General features: G+C 43.0%; 1 protein-coding gene across 1 annotated transcript in view; it reads left to right on the top strand.

The window, feature by feature from the left end:
* The first annotated feature begins 10097 nt into the window (after positions 1-10097).
* HAPLN1 (hyaluronan and proteoglycan link protein 1) overlaps positions 10098-17288 on the top strand; it is a 111905-nt gene continuing 104714 nt past the window's right edge. The window contains exon 1 of the mRNA XM_053300741.1: positions 10098-10499. The gene's annotated coding sequence lies outside the window, so the exon portion shown is untranslated. The remainder of the gene's footprint in view (positions 10500-17288) is intronic.

Genomic DNA, 17288 nt, shown 5'->3' with positions numbered 1-17288 from the left:
TGATCGAACAGCCCAGATCCCTGAGAACTGGGAACTTGCCATCATTATTCCCATTTATAAGAAGGGTCCCAAAGATCAACCAGCTAATTTTCATCCTATTAGCCTACTGAGTGTCATTGGAAAGCTGTATGCCAGGCACCTACTGGGGCACTTCACGGAATGGCTTGATGTCAATCAAATCCTGGCAGACAAGCAAAATGGGTTCAGGGCAGGTAGATCCACCATGGACTCGATAATTGTCCTTCAACATCTCGCTGAAAAATACACAGGGAAATCCCCAGGGGCACTCTATACTGCTTTTATTGACTTCAAACAAGCATTTGATCAGATTTCTAGGAGCAAATTATGGGAGAGGCTCGCCCAAACAAATATCGACAGGAGACTCCTCCTGCTGATGGCTAATTTACATGAGAACACCACCCTTAAAGTCAGGCTAAACAGGAAAGGCCAGGCAACTAATCCAATTCCAACCAGGACTGGTGTCAGGCAAGGGTGTATTTTGGCCCCGGCATTATTTAATTTATATATTAACCCCCTCGTGGAACGTTATGAGGAAATTGGACTTTCACCCACCCAAATTAGCTAAAAAACATATTAATGTGCTATTGTATGCTGATGATGCTGTGTTGATTTATAGGACAAGGGTTGGACTTAAGCAAATTTTGAAAGAGCTGGTCAATTTTTGAAATGACCACGAACTGTCTTTGAATTATAATAAAACCAAAATCATGGTCTTTGCAGCTAGACCTAGGACGCTTACATGGATACTTAATGGGCATACTTTAGAGCAGACCAGACAATTTAAATATCTTGAAGTTGTGTTACAGTCCAATAGAAGCACTACAGCACATAGGGATTATGTTATTGCCAACGCCCAGAAAGCCACCTCAGCAATTTGCTCCTTGCACATAAAGAAATGAGCTCACTCATTGAAAGTACCTTTAGAGCTTTTTAAGGCCAAGGCTCTTGCCTTGCTCCTAGTGGGAGGCGTGCTAGGGAACAAAACTAATTATCCAAAGTTGGAGACGGTCCAATCTAAGTGTATTAGGTCTCTTCTTAGACTACCGTGCTCAGTTTCAAATGCTGCTATTAGGCTCGAGATCGGATGGCCACCTGTAGAAGAGAGACTCTGGAAAGTGGTTTTCTCTTATTGGCTTAATCTGATTTTTTGCCCTACAGGCATTGCTCCTTTGATATTGGAGGATGGCTTTATGACCCACTGGGAAAATGATATTAATGCAATGTTAGCATCCTTAGGTTTTTTCCTGCCCCTAATTAGAACTCTGGATCACAGCAAGGCCAAAATGGTCATAACTTAGCGTATTTGGGATATGACAAAGCAGGGGGATGTTGCCCAAATAGGCTCTGGCCTGTTCCTAGGAGATCAAATCAATAGTTACTCCCCTGCTGAATATTTACTTAAGATCTCCAACGGGGATCATCGCAGGGCTCTTTCAGTGGCTAGACTTAACGCCCTTCATACGGTGGTATTGGAAGGACGCTTTGGGAAGGTGCCCTATGATCAAAGATTATGCCCCTGCTAGAACGGTGAAGTGGAGACTACGGAATATCTGATGCTGAAATGTAGATTTTATACTGAATTAAGGGGAAAGCTTCTCTCCCCTTTATTAATTCATTACAATTCTAATTATCCTTCTGATGGGGACAAGGTCCTTTTTCTGCTTACTGCTAAGTCAGAGTACGTTTACAGGAGGGTAGCAAAAAAAAATTTCATAGCAAGCAAGATTAGGTTTAGAGTGATTGAGGCACAAGATGCCGGGCTGTGCATTTCAGATTAACCGGTTTCATTTGAATGAAATTAGTCGTGCATTTGGTATTTGAAGGTATTAATGTTTTATGTATTTTATTGTTGTTGTTGCTGCTGTTTCTTTTTCTTGTATTTATGCTGGCCTTGGGCTGAAATAAACAAATACATACATATATACATACTTTTCTATAGCTGCCCTGAAGCTTTGGGACGAACTTCCTGTTGTTGTAAGAGTTTCCCCACCTCTGAAGCTAAAGTGTGCCGTTGAGTCGGTGTCGACTCCTGGTGACCATAGAGCCCTGTGGTTGTCTTTGGTAGAATAAGGTAAAGGTAAAGTGTGTCATCAAGTCAATTTCAATTCCTGGCACCCACAGAGCCCTGAGGTTTTCTTTTGGTAGAATACAGGAGGGGTTTACCATTGCCTCCTCCTGTGCCGTATGAGATTATGCCTTTCACCATCTTCCTATATTGCTGCTGCCCAATATAGGTCTTCATCAGTTCTAGCTGTAAGTTGGTTTTTATTGTTGTTCTGCTGTTTTAAATTGTTTTCCAAAATTTAAAACTGTTTTAATTTGGTTTTAATTCTGGTTTTATGTCATAATTAGGGTACCTAACAGAGTTCCTTCTCTGTCATGAACTCTATTAAGCCTATTAAGGTCATCTGGAGAGATCCGGTTACAGTTGACGCTGGCTCATTTGGTGGCGACTTGGGACTGGGTCTTCTCCGTGGCTGCCCTGGGGCTTTGGAATATGCTGTCTGTAAAAATAAAAGCATCTCCTTCTCTGCTTGCTTTTAGGAAGAACCCTCAAGATGTTCCTGTTTTCTCAAGCTTTTAACTGAAATGTTAATGTTTTTATTCATTGAGATAGTTTTTATCTGTTTTATAAATTTCACCTGTTTTATATTGTTTTTACATTTGTTATGTTTTAACTTTGTACACTACCTAGATATGGCTATATGAGGCAGTATAGAAATATCATACATACATATAAACATACATACCTACATAAAATAATGAAGTGTGCATGGGTGTGTGTGCATTTTTAACTTCTCTTTATATACCAGCTTTCTACTTCTACCCTTCCCTGCTTCAAATCCACTGAAGAAATCCAAGGAATATACTACATTAGAAATAACCAACATTACACATTTACCTGGAAGTAAATCTGATTGAATTCATGGTTAGGCTTGCACTGATAGTGGCTGACATACTGCACAACATTACATGTGCAATGAAAAGTAACATTCACACAGTTGTGTAAGAACACTATTGTGCTAAACTCACGAACACTGTTGTGCTAAAACACAGTTGTGCAATTGACAACCATTATTTCCAGTGGCCATCAATTACATAACCACATTTGCACAATTCTTGCATTTATCGCAACAGCACCATTGCACAACTGCATTAATGTTACATTGCAACACATACATAATGTTGCACAGTATGTCCACCACTGTTTTATTTTTAATGTATACTTTGGTATGTAAAGAAAAGCTAACACCTCTTCCTGCCAAAAAATACAACTGCTAAAGGAAATATTTCCCCAGAGAGCAAGCTGAAGGTACTTACATTGTCGGTTAAATCTGCCAGATCCTCACTCTGCCATCCTCCACAAAGAGCTGCCACTGCTCTCCCTCATTGTTGCTCCTCCAATGTAAGTGCTGGTGATATCAAGCTCTGCACAGTTTCTCCAAGCTACTACTTGTCATGGTGGTGAGTAGGGATATGCGAATGGGTTCAAATTCAAACCTGTTTGACATCGAACATGGCTGGTTCAATGGTTGTATGTAGAACCACTCCCGAACCTAACCAGCCCCGGTTCGGACCGATCTCGGACCGAACAACCCCCGGTTCGGGTTCGGCAGTTCATTAATTTTTTTTTTTTTAAAATGTGATTAAACTCACCACCACCTGGTCTGGGGCTTCTGTGCGGCTGTGGGGTGGGGCAGTCTCCAAAGATTCCCCTTCCCCCCACCAACCTCCATTTAATTCCAAATAGCCCAGTTTGGGTGGTCTTTGGCCCGTTCTGGGCCTGTCCTCCATGGCTATGGCTATTTGGGAGGCCGCCATGCATGCCCAATGGGCTTCTGCCCACCAGCCTTTTTCAAGTGATGAATGCACCATCTGATAACCTTTTGGTAATTTTGGCATAGTGGCGGGATTTCTGAGGTCTAGTCCAAATAAGGCGCTTCTTCCCTACTTTATGACAGATCTGGAAGTATAAGAAACAGTCCCGGAGATTGAGGGTGGTGATGTGCTGTGCAGGAATTTGCATGTCCTTCTCTGGTGTATGGCTATTGTACAATCCACATTGATTCTGTGATTTATTTTAGGGGGCTCTGTGATGCATGTGGGGAGATTGCATTTTCCCAGGCCTCAAAGCACAATATTTTATACTGTGTAATATGTAATACTTCCCCCAAAGAATATTCATTTTCATTGTGACTGTTGTGTGGAATATTGTTTTAGCATCTTTTGGATATTAATTGTGATGCAATCATTTATTTATTTATTTATTTCACTTGTATACCGCCCCAACTAGTGTCTCTGGGCAGTTCACAATGATAAAACAGTTAAAAATACATATAAAACCACATAAAAACAATTAAAAACTAACAATTTAAAAGTCAATCACAGAATTAAAACCTATTAAAAAGCTGAAAAAGCCTGAGTAAAAAGATCGGTTTTTAAGTATTTTTTAAAAATTGTCAGAGATGGGGAGGATCGTATCTCAATAGGGAGCGCATTCCATAATCCCAGGGCAGCAACCGAGAAGGCCCGTCTCCGTGTGGCCACCAGACGAACTGGCAGCAACTGGAGATGGACCTCTACGGACGACCGCAATGGATGGTGGGGCTCATAATGAAGAAAACGCTCTCTCAAATACCCAGGGCTTCAGCTGTTTAGGGCTTGATAAGTTTTAACTAGCACTTTGTATTTTGCCCAGAAACCTATTAGCAGCCAGTGTAACTCCAACAACAGAGGTGGAACGTGGTTTCTCCGAGATGACCCAGAGACCAACCTGGCTGCCGCATTCTGAACCAGCTGAAGTTTCTGGACTATGTACAAAGGCAGCCTCACATAGAGCGCATTACAAAAGTCAAGTCTGGAGGTTACCAACAAATGTACCACTGTTTTAAGGTTGTTCATTTCAAGAAACAGGAACAGCTGGCATATCAGCTGAAGCAGATAGAAAGCACCCCTGGCCACTGCCTCAACCTGAGAAACCAGGGAGAGGTGTGAATCCAGAAGTACTCCCAGACTACGAACCTGTTCCTTTTGGGGAAGTGTGACCCCCATCTAGAACAGGTAGATCAAAATCGTCTCTGGAGTTCTGACCCCGCACAATAAGTACCTCCGTCTTATCTGGATTCAGCTTCAGTTTATTCTCCTTCATACAGCCCATTACTGCTTCCAAGCAGGCATTTAGGGAGGATATGCCAGCTCCTGAAGTAGTTGACATGGAGAAATAGATCTGGGTGTCATCAGCATACTGGTAACACCCAGCTCCAAATCCACTGATGATCTCTCCCAGCGGTTTCATGTAGATGTTAAAAAGCATTGGAGAAAGTACAGAGCCTTGAGGGACACCATACTTAAGCTCAGATCTCGAAGAGCAACAGTCTCCAATCGACAACATCTGGAGAGGTAGGAGTGGAACGACTGTAAAACAGTGCCTCCCACCCTCAACCCCCTCAGACGCTCCAGAAGGATACTATGGTCAATAGTATCGAAAGCTGCCAAGAGATCCAAAAGGACCAACAGAGTCCCACTTCCTCTGTCAAATCCCAATTGGAGATCATCCATCAGGCCGACCAAGGCAGTCTCCACCCCACAGCCAGCTCGAAAGCCAGTTTGAAATAGGTCTAGATAATTAGTTTCCTCCAAGACCACCTGGAGCTGAGAGGCCACCACCCTCTCAATTACCTTGCCCAGCCATGGAAGGTTGGAAACAGGCCTATAATTGCTCAACTGAGGGATCTAACACAGGCTTCTTTAGAAGAGGTTTAATAATTGCCTCCTTGAGACAAGAAGGCATCCTGCCCTCCCTCAGAGAGGCATTTCCACCAGGCCACCTACAACAGCCTCCCTGCTAGATAGAACAAGCCATGTTGGGCAAGGGTCAAGAGAGCAAGTGGTAGGCCTCACCGCTCCAAGCAGCTTGTCCACATCCTCAGGAGTCACAAACTGAAACCGATCCAGTCTAATCGCATAAGAGGAGTTGTCGGACACCTCCAGTTCAGACATCAAATTAATTATGGCGTCTCCATTTAAGTGGGCCCGAATCTGAGAGATTTTATCTGTGAAACATTCTTTAAACACATCGCAGCGGGTAACTGATGACTCCAAATTCTGGTTCAAGGGAGAGGGGGCAGATACTAGTCCCCTCACAACCCTGAACAACTCCACCAGACGTGAACTCGCAGAGGCAATACGGGCAGAAAAGAACCACTTCTTTGTCACATGTATCGCCTGAGCATAGATCTTTACATGTGCTCTATGTCGTAATCTGTCAGATTCGAGTCGAGTCTTTCTCCACTTGTGCTCCAGTCACCTACCTTGCCTACCTACTTTAGAATTAGTGATTCTTTATGGGATTTCTTTATCTCACATCGCCAATTTCTTTAGAAGTTGTTAGCTTTCTTTCTGTACCACTCCAGCACAGGTGAACTAATCTGACAAACAGCTCTTTCCCTGCCCCGCCCCCTGCCACACATATAACAGCAATGACCTATTATTCTGTACATATTTTCTGGACTTGATAGGCCTTGGGCCTGATCCAGCAGAGCTATTCTTATGTTGTTATGTTCACTGTGTACTCCCTTGCTCTTGTACTGCAACAAACCACTAGTTTGGTATCCCTTCTGCCACATATAGCTGCTTAATGACTTGGGTCCCTTAAGGACCTTAATGACTTGGGTCCCTTAATGACCTCCAGCTCCCAGCTGAATCTGTCCATGTGACCAGATTGGCTGCGAGAGTTCTGCTCTGCAATCTTCTGAAGCCCATTTGTCAAATATGCATGACAGGGACTTCTCAGTAATTGCCCCCGGACTGTAACTCATTCTTAGAAGAGATCTGCATAGCTCCCCAGTCAGAAATACAAAGAATTCCCTTTTTACCCAGGCCTTTGGCCAATGCATAGCCCTCTGCATTTTCCTTTGAGTTTACTGTAGTTTTATCTGTTTGATTTTGAGTATGTTTTAAATAAAAATTTATTATTGTGGTTTTTAATACTTGTTCACCACCCTGGGGTCTCGGGATGAAGGGCAGTACAGAAAGGTAATAAATACATAAAGTTAAGCTATTAGCATTAAAAGGGAGTTGAGGGAATTATAGGTCAAATGCAACTGGGAACAGAAAGGGACAAAAACTAATTTATAAATGCTTTGGTAAAGATAAGGAGGGTGTTAATAATTCACTCATACATAGAAAATTGTAGTAGGTGGCCATTATTATTGTGTTAAAAAGAAAATCTACTCTGACCCTTAGTATATTTGATATTTAACTAGATAAATCTTTGTAGATTGAATTGTACATAAGTAGAGAGATAATGACTCCAGTCTGAAATGTTAACTTCTGTCAATATTACCCAACTTTGTCTTACAATGCTATGGTTTAGCATTAGACAGAAGTTAACATTTCAGACTGGAGTCATTATCTCTCTTCTTATGTACAATTCAATCTACAAAGATTTATCTAGTTAAATATCAAATATACTAAGGCCAAAGTTCTGCAACAAAATAACTCTTGAAATCACTCCATTCTTATTTTTCATTTTAACCTCATGCTTGACTGAAATGGTCAAAGTATGTGAAGAAACAGGAATCATGATGTTTAAACCGATCTTTGTATTACCCAAACAGGATTTTGAGGATAAAACCCTGCTTCGGCTGGAATTGCTGTTTTAAAATAAAATAACAAAATACTGTTCTGGTTTCTGTCACACATTCCCTTTTGCATGTTTGCACAAATAGGAAAGAAATGTTTAAGGTGCCCTTTCTGTAAGAAGATATCTGTGGATGAATTTTGGTCTTCAACACATTCTAGTGAGAGGTAAGTTCTCCCTCCAACCCCAACCGGCATGTTTCCCCCTCTGGCACTCTCAACAAAATCATTGGCATGGGGTGGCAGTGTACCTCCTTGCCACCCTGGTCAGTGTCAAACTTCCGGTCAACTGCCGCCCTGCACCAGCGATTTTGGCAAAAGTGCCCGCAGGGAAAATGCAGTGGTGAGGGATAAGAGCACCCTTTTGGTCCCTTAAAGGAAACCTCCCCCCCCCACCAAGCTGTTGGATGGTTCGTTCACATCCTTAGTGTACACTTTAAGTCCCTTTGGTGTACACCTAACAGGCCTACTGTGTGAAGTGTCCTATTAAAGTGTCCTACTGTCCTATTAAAATCAATGGGGACTTGGATTAATCTGACCAGGCCCCATTCTAACGCTTTCAGTGGTATTTAGCTACAGCTTACTTTTGTTGTAGTGTTTCTAGTATGTTTGCCATTGGGGTGTGAGAGGCAGACTTGCTACAACTATATCTGCATATGGATATTTCAAGCACACTGCCAGGATGTACCTGTAGTCTCTACAAAGAGCTCTTTTTGTTCAGTAGACTAGATGTTTGTGGCCAATTAGTGCTGGATCTGGCAAGAGCCTTCTGCTATACTTGCCAGACCATGTTTCTAGCCAAAGAAGAGTAGCAGTACATATTAATATTGAGGCAGAACAGTACAGATTCAAAATAGTATGTTCCAACAGAATGCCATGCCTCTTTTAGAGATAAATGATGGCTCACGGCTGAACTGTGGAAGCAAATATGCAGCCTATGAACTTAGTAAAGGTTAAGTGAATTGGATTTGGGTGTTTAGACAGGGAACTCCAGGTGATAATTTGCTAAAAAAAAGTTGTGACAGTTTAAACATTTGGCACAATGTTTAAACCACAGCTATTGGGCCTTAGGAGGGGTATCTTTCAATTCCTGTGGGTGAAGACTCATGCGACTTTTCTGCCACATTTTGGAAATTTCCTCTGTAACAGGACATTCCAAAAATGTTTCACTTTCTGAGCCTTTCCAATGCCAACAGCTGAAACAAAAACTTGGGTTTGTTTTTGTTTGTTAATGGTTTGTTTTTGTTTGTTAATGGATCTAGGACATCGATCCTAATGGAGCGATGTTCTAGATCCATTAGGTCTATGAAGAATCCTGTCCTTCCCCACCATGAAGCAAAACAAGATACAGTATTTTTGTTCCTCTTGAAAGGTGGGACATGGGGACATGGGGACATAGAAAGCTGCCATATACTGAGTCAGACCATTGGTCTATCTAGCTCAGTATTGTCTTGTCTTCACAGACTGGCAGCGGCTTCTCCAAGGTTTCAGGCAGGAATCTCTCTCAGCCCTATAACAGAGAAGCCAGGGAGGGAATTTGAAACCTTCTGCTCTTCCCAGAGCAGCTCCATCCCCTGAGGGGAATATCTGACAGTGCTCACACTTCTAATCTCCCATTCATATATGCAGCCAGGGTGGACCCTGCTTAGCTAAGGGGACGTCATGCTTCCTACCACAAGACCACCTCTCCTCTCCTAAGGAGAAGAAATAAGGTGATATGGGGCTTCCCCAAAATGCAAGATTGGATGCAGCAAAAGCAGGCAGTTCCAAGATGGTATCAGGTTTATACCTTCCTTCACATTATTTTTTTCTCCCCACCTTACTGTTAGTAAAATTGTGCTGGAAAATATGCTGTGTGTGATTTTAGGTTCCTGATCTAAAGCCAAAAGTCTCCACTCCACTGATAAAAGTTGTAAGAACTACATCTGGTCCCAGACTTGCTGGTCCAAGGCTGCAATCCACTTTGCTGAAGCTGAGGACAAAACTGTCAGCGGTACTCCCCACCACCACCATGTGGATTGCACCCCAGACCTTGCAGCCCTTCATCCCAAACCATTCAGAACGTTCTTTTTGCTTCTATCGATCCAGAAAGCTCGACTTAGAGCTCGCAGGACAAGGGAATAGGATTCCGTGAGATCCCGTTTCCCCAGGCTTCTCTTCCTTTGATTTATTTTAACGCATACCATCCCAAGAAGAGGAGGGGGCGTCAAGAGGAAGGCAGGGCAGCCGGAGCTGGGGCGTCTCGTGTTCCTGAAGGTTGACGGTCATTCGCCCTGTGGTGTGGGTGGGTGATCCCTTCGCGGGGAAACTCTGACAACTTGTTCCACTCGGTGTGCAAAGCTGGGGGGCGTGGGCGGGTGGCGTGAGGGGAGTTCTGAAGCGGAAGAGCCAAGAGGGCAGGGCAGCCAGCGAGACCTTGAGGTAAAGCGAGAAGACGTCAGGGCACAAGACTTAAGGGACAGGAAAAGGCTGTGTGTGGAGAGACGCTACCCTGGGCGTGTGCATGTGTGTGTTTTGCTTTCTAATTTTCCTCCCCTTCATTCCTGGGTTTCAACGAAGCTCACATCGAACTGTAATTAAGAGTTCTTGGAAACGTCCTTCACGTCTGACGTCGTGCTGTGGTTTTTTTTTTCCCCTCCGACTGCAAGTGGCTCTCCCTCCCTCTGTCCCTTGGATCGGGACTTTCTTCTTCGGCCAGGCGCGAGGCAAGAAGCGAGCGCGCGCGCACAGCTCGAGGCGAGCGCCCACGGCAAGAGACCCTGCGCTGTGCTCGGTGGCCAACGTCACGGGTCTGGTTATTTTTTTGGCGGCATCTGCGCTTTGAAGCTGTGAGAAAGGTAAAAAGAAAGGAAGAAATGGAAAGGAAGGAAGGAAGGAAGGAAGGAAAATGGGGGCTGTGGGAGGTGTCTATCAGCCAGTAGATAATAATCTAAGGCGCTAGTTCTCTTGGAAAGTCCAATATAGTTTGTTGTTAGGGGCTATCGGAAACTGACTTTGCTCTGTTGGCATGATGTGTGTATACTGCTGTGTGAATAAGGAGGACCCTATCCTTTTCTTCTGGCAGATCTCCTCTAAGTGACAGGCATAAATTCAACAGGTGTAGCACACCCATTACTAAATCGCCATGGTGGGAAAGGCTTCAACTGTTGCTGCCATGTATCATTAGGAATGCACAGGGCAAGGCTGCTGTAACCTTAGGTGGAAGGTGGAGATAGGAGACCATGGGATATTTTGGCTAAGTGTCCTATTGTCACCACAAGGTCACCTTTTCGAGATTCTTCAGCTTATTTATTGCTGTTTACTTAGTCATACTTTCTGCAGTAATAGAAAGATCCAAAGCCAATCCAGAAACAAACTTGTAGTTGTGAGTATCTGAAAACTTGGAGGGAAATAGTTTTGAGCATCCCAAGTTCAACTTGAGAAACGAAAGACAGGAGGGAGCAAGGGGTACAACGTACTTGGAAATGACTGTTGGAGACCTTCAGAATTTCACACCTTCACCCTGATCCAGAGTAACTACTGCTCTCTAATACTCTTCTCATAATCACTAATCCTTATTTCACACATAAATATGCAGGAAGGGTTGGAGAAAAACCCAGTTCCTTCACAGCTCTTGAACCACACTGGTTGTCAATATGACTGGGTAATGCGTTAAGGAGGTAACTAATCCTGGTTAAATAATCTTGAAGGTTCACCCCCTCAAGCACAAGAAAGAAGAGCAGTGAAAAGCCCACAAATAGGATCCTAGCATCCAGGAGTGCAGATCCCCTGCACAAGCATTTGAGTTTCCCTTTCCCCTTCATTTTACTGAGGGGAAAATTTTGCATTTCCCCACAAAATGTTATTGTGTCATCTCCTCCCAAATTATTTTTCCTCTCCTCATCCATTACATTGTGTCTCTCCCCCTGCCCCAATGCTGAAGTGCTTTTCTGTCCACTTATTACCTATATTCACCCAGCAAAGTGCCTTCTTTCCTCTCCCCACCAAAAATTTGAGTTGCTCCTCAAGCTTCCTTTCTATCTGCACCCCTGCTAACATCACCTATAAGATGGGTGGCAGTTAGTCCCACTCAATTGTCAATGGCTTGCCATTGCAAAGGGATGCATGTATAAGGACCAATCGGTGCATGCACAAAAAGGAAGAAGGGGCATGGAGAAGCCGGCATTTCTAGCAACTGCCTGTTCTCTTCACACTTTAAGGATTTCTGGAACACCAGCTTCATGTTTGTATAGTATAGGACTGGTCTTGTGACATAAAAGTATCACTTTGACAATGATGGTTCAGCTCCAAATGTTTGCTACTGGTGAAGATATTTTTCATGCTTTCCAGCATTGATTTCCTTATGATCACCACTGGGGGGGGGGGGGAGAATTCTTGAGGTATTCCAAAAATTATAAGAGCTTAGAGGGTAGTTGTAGATCTACACTAGTATTATCTCAAAGTCCTAACAAAGAGTTTATTGTATGTTTGTTTATTGCTTTTGTAGTTTAGCTACACAAAAGCATGTAACCCTGTAAATTTACTGAATGATATATACACCTTCTCAAACTAAAATTCTTTTTGATTTGCTAGAGTTGAGTTTCCCTGTAATTATAAATTTACATCACAGGCAATGTGTAAATGAGATTAGTATATATATGGTTTTGCATTCTTATAAGCTCTGGAAAAATCTACGTATTGCAGGTAGGAATTTTCAAAGTAGAAAAAATATGCAAATTGTTTCAATGAGATGCCATAATAAAAAATCAAATACCTCTCTACATAGTTTTTTGAACTCTAAACATAACTTGAAAAAAGAATTACATGAAACACATGCATTACTATTTGTGGGGGAGGGGGAAAGCTTAATGGAAAATTAATAAGAATAAGTTTAACATTTTCAATTTGCCAGTAATTTCAGTGTGTGTAAAAAGCAAGAAGATTGTCATGAAGTGAAAGTTTCAGTAATTCTGTGGGGAAATTATATATGATGTGAAATATTATGTACTGTAATGCACAGAAATTGTATTTTTGTGCCCTGCTGATAATTATGTTTTCAGGAGACAACCTCGTGCATTTTAAGAAAGACTGACCCAATAAACAGTTAAAGCAAAGGCTGACCCAATAAACAGTTAAACTGGAATACCAGGATTTAGGCCCATTCCAGTCCTATCCGAATACAAGCAGAGAGTTTGTAGTGTGCTCTGGAACAAAAAGTGAGGAAAGGCTGCTGCCCCCACCCCCCCACTGCCTTCTTAAGAGAGGCCTGAAGGGGGAAGCAAAGAGAAACCTATCACCCATCTGATGCCCCCCTCCCTCCCCTTGTTCAACTGTAACTACTCCCCTGGTACCAGATCTCTCTAATTCAATATATATTAGTTGTTTTTACCATTTATATTGTACTTTTATGTTTGCAAAGTGCTTTAGAACCTTCATTTTATTAATTCCCACAAATGCCCTTCACACATCCAAAACTGTAGAAGGAGAGCACAATCCAGCCAAAGTGTAGACTTAGCTCTCTAGTTGAAATCAGAATATCTGGAAAGTAAGTGATGCTTGCTGGATCATTTCTTGGGTTTGCAGAGGGGAGTTCTTAGTCACTGGACTGAGCATTCTTGAAATCACAGGAGCTTTCAGACAAAGTAACCCATTTAAGCCAACTTAGCCTGGGGCGGCAGCTCTGGGGGGCGGGGGTAATCAAGGAATCTGAACAACATGCATAAAACAGGAGTCTAGGAGTTTTCTACACCAGGACCTCCCCTCCACCCCCTCCACATACACATGCATGTAAAGAGATATAAGGCACAGAATAAAACTTCCCTAGGTTATCTCCTCTCAACAACACTTAAGGAATGATCTCACATCAGGATGATGATGATGACGTAAGTGTATAGTGGGGGTAGATGTTCAACCAGCATCAAATGTCCCAGCTCTGTTTCGTTTAATGCACAGGATCTATTAATTTACATAGTTGTGCAGCATTACATGTTGACTCAGAAAAACTATGTGTGCAGCACATGTTCACTCAGAGGTAAGTCACACTGAACTTAATGGGACTTACTCCAAGATAAGTGTGCATAGGATTACAGCCATAAACTGACAGGCCTTGCAGAATAAAACAAGAACAATCCTTGTTCCTTTCTGTATTGAGCAAGTCCTTTCTTCAAATAAATAAATGTTAAAACTATCAGTGGTGCAACAAAGAAACATCTGCTCTGTGGCACTTATGTACCAAGAGGGCTGCCTCTTTAACAGGCGTTTATGTCTAAGGAGTTTGAATGAAGAATGAAATTTTTATTTTTAAAGGGTAAACATACTTGTTGTAAAGTTTCTGCTGGCCTGTGACCATGTCCTAGTTCAGGAAAAATAAAAATGATAGAAGAAACTGAAGTTTCTGAAAAGATGGTTAGTGTAAATAATTATATAATTCTCATGGGCTCAGTTTATTGTTACTAATAAGTATAACAAATATGCTGTTTCCATAAGGAATATAAATTATATAGTCAAGAACAGGCCTGGGAAATACAAATCTTGCAAGAGAATCACTCCCTTTGTGATGTTTGTCATACTTCAGATTAGGGATGTGCACAAGTGCTTGTGCAGGCAGGCTGGGAGCGGCTCCCTTAAGGAGGAGGTAAGCAGGTCCTTACCTGCTCCGCTGTTTTTCCGGATGTGGTGCTTGCTTGAGGAAAAGCCACACCCAGCTGCAGTGCTGTTCCCTGCAGGCTGCATGTTGCATTGGCACACACATGGCTGGCATGCATGAGCGCCGGCCATGCGTGTGCCAATGCCATGCCACAGCCTATGGGGAACAGTGCTGCAGCTGTGCACAGTCTTTGCTTGAGTGAGTGCTGTGCCCAGAAAAGCAGTGGGGTGGCAGCAGAACAGATAAGGACCCTGCTTAAGGGAACTGCTCCCTTCCCCGCCAAACTGGTTTGGCTGTGAGCACCTGAGCTGGTTTGGCACTTCCCAAAGGAGGCGCCGAACCAGCTCATGCACTTCCCTACTTCAGATCACCTTTTGATGAACTGTAGAGTTTATATTGCACTTTTTCTATAGCAATGCAGCAAATAGGATTACACTGGTCTAGAGCTTTTTGAAAGTTCTTGGCATGCATGGCATGGTGGAAATGGTGAGGCGGCAGCTTTAACTATAGCGGAGAAAACAAGCTGAGGTGAGCTTGGAGAAGGATGGAGAGGATTTCAACTGGCCCAGAATCTGCACATTGTCAAAAGAGGCTCCGGAGTCCCCTCCTTTTTTGTTCTAGGACTTGGCCAGGTTAGCTGGATCCTGAACCAAAAGAGAGTCAAAGTGGCTGTGCTGGCTCTCAGTTGGCAGACCCTTTCAGGGATCCACAGATTTTGGATTGTTTTTCCTCCCTCCCTTCCATAGTGCTGCTGTCACCGGGTGCTTGCCATCCTCTCCTGCACCCTGATATCAGCCTGCCCCAACCCACGGACTTGCACATTGAGCACACCTCTGCTGGAGAATCTGACTGGTTGGATGAGGCAGCCACCTCAGGTGCTAGATTGGCAGGGGTGGCAAGAGCTTGCTGCTCTCTCCACGGTCTTGCTGCCTCTAGTTGCCAACTTATATTAACCTGCCGGTTGATATTGATGTGGAGAATGTGCAGTGGTGTGAGGTGGTGGTGGATATTGGGAAGGAAAGAGAGCAGATGAAAGCAGGGGAAAGAAGCTGCTAACATAAAAGAACATAACCAGCAGCTGCAATCCCAGTCCCGAAGGGTACGCCTGACCCTGACCCTGAACATAGGAACATAGGAAGCTGCCATATACTGAGTCAGACCATTGGTCTATCTAGCTCAGTATTGTCTTCACAGACTGGCAGCGGCTTCTCCAAGGTTGCAGGCAGGAATCTCTCTCAGCCCTATCTTGGAGAAGCCAGAGAGGGAACTTGAAACCTTCTGCTCTTTCCAGAGCGGCTTCATGCCCTGAGGGGAATATCTTGCAGTGCTCACACATCAAGTCTCCCATCCATATGCAACCAGGGCAGACCCTGCTTAGCTATGGGGACAAGTCATGCTTGCTACCACAAGACCAGCTCTCCTCTCCCTGGTCCTAAAAGGAAGGCACTCTTTTTTATTTTCCTGGTAGACTCAGACATGCTGGGAGGAGGAGGAGGAGGGGGAGCTGTGATTGGAGATGAGGGTCCTACTGGGATAGAAGTTATTCAATTAGAGCAGTACTGAAAGAGACTGACCAACTCTGCCCTTCTTCTGTGTTCTTCATATGCACCAGAAGGGGCCTCCCAGCAGGGGGCAGAATTGGTGAATTTTGCTCAGCACAGAGATCTCCCCTCTTAAGTTCTCTCTAATGTGTTAAGAATGCAAGAGGCAGCACTTTTTGCTGGGCATGGGCAGTCATCAATTGGGGAGGGGCACTCCACTTTGGCAACTTGGTAAAGTGTTAAGGGGACCCCTTAATTAATCTGGGTCCTGATACCTGCAGAAATGTGAGATCTGGTGTGGACCATGCAGCATTCATAGTGAGACTTCATATATTATTTACAACACAAAGATTTCCCATATTGTGGAAGTGTATAAATTATAATGAAAATGTCTGCAGAATTGTTTATTTGTTGCAAGTTCTCACCATACTCATTGTGCAGTCTCTTGTATGGCTCCAGATCACAGGGTCTGTGTCTATGAGCCTATGATGAAAAAAGTAACCTTTGAGACAGCACTTAGTTGGCATCAGATAAAAGGGTGAGGAGGTCCTATGCTGAATCTGGAGTCTAGACATCTGATCTTCTGATCATAAAACATGCATATTCCTTTGCTAAAATTCACACATTCAGACAGACCCATCCCAGTATATAGACAGAATTCTCCTTGTTTATCCAGACACCAGACTCCTGAATCTAAGTTTGTCAAGCAGAGAACATAGCCCCTGCTTCCTTGCCTTGTGGTGAGGAAGCAGCCATGTATATCTATGCATGGAATTTAAATAAACTCCATAAGGAGTTTATTTAAGGAGCAACATGCCTCCTTCAGTATTTAGGCACTCTCAGAAAGAATACTGCTTTGACTGGTCCTTTAGCTTTTAAAATAGAACATTAATCTGCCCCTTCTTTGAGGTTCTCTAACCTTTCTTGAGGTTCAGGGTTAAGTAGGGTAGTCAGTGCTTTGAACAACATATTTAGGAACAAATTTTGAAAAGAAAAAAAATGACACGTCCTTAATTGTTTGTGCTAGTCTGTCTTTAAATTTTTGCCCCTTAATTTTCCTCTTTCTCTAATACCTAGGATATTACCTAGGTATTCCTCTAATACCTAGGATAGGATTAGAATAGTCATTCAACTTTTAAAAGATGTTGAGTCCCTGCCGTCAAGAAGTCAAATTATTAATGTTAATTCTCTCCTTTCTTACAGCTGAATTCTAAACAGGTTTACACAGGATATAGTTTTGTGTTTTCAGTGGGACTTTATTCCTGTAGGGATGTTTAGAATTTAAGTCTTAGATATTGTTCAGTGTAGGTCTGGAAGTCATGCCAGGTATTAAAAGCTGTGGTCTGGAATAAATATTTGCCTTTTTACTGAAGTGATAATTAAAATGCCCTGAAACAATGCAAATTGTTTCATTTTTAAAATTTACTTTACAGTTGAACATCAGCAAAATAGTCTATATA

The sequence above is a fragment of the Hemicordylus capensis genome, chromosome 2 (genome assembly GCF_027244095.1).
Source record: "Hemicordylus capensis ecotype Gifberg chromosome 2, rHemCap1.1.pri, whole genome shotgun sequence".
Classification (NCBI taxonomy): domain Eukaryota; kingdom Metazoa; phylum Chordata; class Lepidosauria; order Squamata; family Cordylidae; genus Hemicordylus; species Hemicordylus capensis.
The sequence above is the reverse complement of the archived record's forward strand: the minus strand, read 5'-3'. Positions and strand labels throughout refer to the sequence as shown.